This window comes from Giraffa tippelskirchi, chromosome 5 (assembly GCF_054371585.1).
Source record: "Giraffa tippelskirchi isolate mGirTip1 chromosome 5, T2T-mGirTip1v1.2.pri, whole genome shotgun sequence".
Lineage (NCBI taxonomy): Eukaryota > Metazoa > Chordata > Mammalia > Artiodactyla > Giraffidae > Giraffa > Giraffa tippelskirchi.
In genome coordinates, this window is record NC_137279.1 from 177,398,123 (window position 1) to 177,400,855 (window position 2,733).

At 37.0% G+C, this 2,733-nt stretch overlaps 1 non-coding gene across 1 annotated transcript; it reads left to right on the plus strand.

Moving 5' to 3' along the window:
- Positions 1 to 474: 474 nt before the first annotated feature.
- TRNAE-UUC (transfer RNA glutamic acid (anticodon UUC)) lies at positions 475 to 546 on the plus strand. Its single transcript has one exon. It is a non-coding gene; the product is annotated as a tRNA-Glu (tRNA).
- The last annotated feature ends 2,187 nt before the right edge of the window (positions 547 to 2,733 follow it).

Below are 2,733 nucleotides of genomic sequence, written 5' to 3' on the forward strand. Positions count from 1 at the left end.
TGATCCGGGGCTGCTTAGTAAGAATGTGAGGCTGGAGGAGGTAATGTGACTCCCCTAAGGCCCCATAGCTGGAAGGGACAGAGTTGGGGTTTAGCACTTACCTCTAGAGACCTGATGTCTTTCCTGCTAGGAAAGAGCCCTGAGAACTTTCTTAGCCTCTGGTTCTCCTTCTCCATTTTGACTTGGGCTCCTGTGTCTAGTTCTGACTTGCGCTTGCCTCTGGTCCCGAAGCCCTATCTGGAATCTTCTCAGTTATGGGAGGTGATGTGGGGGGACAGGAACCAGACACATACTGGCTTTGTAATCAGACATATCTGATTATCAAATCCTGCTTTCTAATGGTGTGAACTTAAGGGAGTCACGTACTCTTGCTCAATCACAATAACTGCTTCTACAGAATCAAATAATGGTATTACTTCACAGTGTTGAGGTAAAGATTAAATGAGATCATATCTAAAAAGTACTTACTGGAGTTCCCTGGTGGCCTAGTGGTTAAGATTTGGCACTTTCACTGCCATGGCCCAGGTTCAATCCCTGGCTAGGAACTGGGATCCTGAAAGTCACAGTGTGGCTAAAAAAAAAAAAAAAAAAAAAAAAGATGTGCAAAATATGCAGAGTTGGAATTCCTAAGAACCAAAAAAGCAATGCTAGAATCAAAACCACTATAACGAAAATGAAGAATGACTTTGATGAGCTCATTAGTAGACTCGGCACAGCTGAGGAAAGAATCTCTGAGCCTGAGAATATTTCAATAGAAACTTTAAAAACTGAAAGGCAAAATGAAAAGAGACTGGGAAAAAATGGGGCAGAAGAGCCAAGAACTAAGAGACAACTACAAAAAGTGTAACATACATGCACCAGGAATACCTGAGGAAGAAGAAGAGAAAGAAAAAGAAGCAGTAATTGAAGGAATAAGGATTGAGAATTTTCCCAATTTAATGTCAGACACCAAATCACAGATAGATCCAGAAAGCTCAGAGAACACCAAGCCCAATAACCTGACCCCCATCCCGCCCCCTGCCAAAAAAAAAAAAAAAAAGCCTGCACCTATTGTGTTCAAACTGCAGAAAATCAAAAATAAAGAAAAAAATCCTGAAAGAAGCCGAAGGAAAACAACACCTTATCTGTAGGGGAGCAAAGATAAGAATTGCATCCAAATTCTCCTCAGAAATCAGGCAAGGAAGAAGAGAATGAGGTGAAACAGAGGACTGGGGGAAAAAAAAAACACACACACTAGAATCTGTATCCTGTGAAATTTCCTTCAAAGTAAAGGAGAAATAATGATTTTCTTAGACAAACAAACACTGACAGACTTTGTTGCCAGTAGACCTGCCCTGCAAAAAATGTTAAAAGAACTTCAGAGAAAAGGAAAATGATATAGGTCAGAAATTTGGACCTGCATTAAAAAAGGAAGAGTATCAGAGAAGGAATAAGTGAAAATTTAATTGAATTTAAATTTGTCTCTTTTTAACTGATCTTAACAGATAACAGTTTCAAAATAAAAATAACAACAATGTATTTGATGATAATAACATGCATAAATGAAATGAATGGGAGCAATGATACAAGGGATGGTAAGGAAGAATTAGGAATATTTGCTATTATAAGGAACTTGCACTACTGTAAAGCAGAAGTGTTATGTGAAAGTAAACTTGGATTAATTGTAAATGTATATTGCAAGCTCTAGAGAAACCACTAAGAATATTTTTAAAAATTATAATTGATATGCTAAGAAAGGAAAAGCCAGAAAAAGAGTGGAAGACAAAAATAGGAACAAAAGACAGGAAATAAATAAAAGTAACAAATATGGTAGATATTAATCCAACTATATCAATAATAACCTTAATATTAAAAGTCTAATATATCAATTAAAAGACAGATTGTGAGAGTAGATCAAAAAAGAAGACCCAACTACAAGCTGCCTTCGAGAAACCCACTTTAAATATAAAGATAAGTATAAATTAAAAGTAAAGGTTAGAGGAAGATATTCCAGGCTCACACTAATCAAAAGCAATCTTGAGCAGTTATATTGATTTCAGCCAGAGGTGATTTTAGAGCAAGAAAAGTTATCACGGATGAAAAGGGGCATTACATTGTGATAAAGGAGTCCATTCTCCAAGAAAACATAATAATCTTTAATGTGTGCATACTTAACAACAGAGCATCAAAACACATGTGGCAAAAACTGATAGCACTGCAAAGAGGAATAGATAACTCCACTATTACAAATGACAGCTCAACACTCCTCCATCAGAAATGGACGCATCCAGTACGCAGAGAACCAGTAAGGACAAAACTGAACTGCGAAACACCATCAATCAGCTGAATATAATTGATACCTATTAACTACTCCATCCAACAAGAATAGAATACATATCCTCCCAAAACTCACATGGAGCATTCACCAAGATAGTCCACACGCTGCCCCCATGATACACACCATCACAAATTTAAAGCAATAGAAGTCATATAAGATCCACTCTTGGACCACAATGGGATTAAGCTAGCAATCAATAACAGAAAGGTAGCTGGAAAATCCCAAATTACTTGGATATTAAACAACACTTCTAAACAACACATGGGTCAAACAAGAAATCTTAAGCAAAATTTTAAAATATTTTGAAATAAATGAAAATACAACTTATCAATACACGATAGTCATCACCACTATGGTCATTCTCCAGCTGCAGCCCTGTGCCAGTCATAGCTGAGCTCACCATGACTGTCATACAT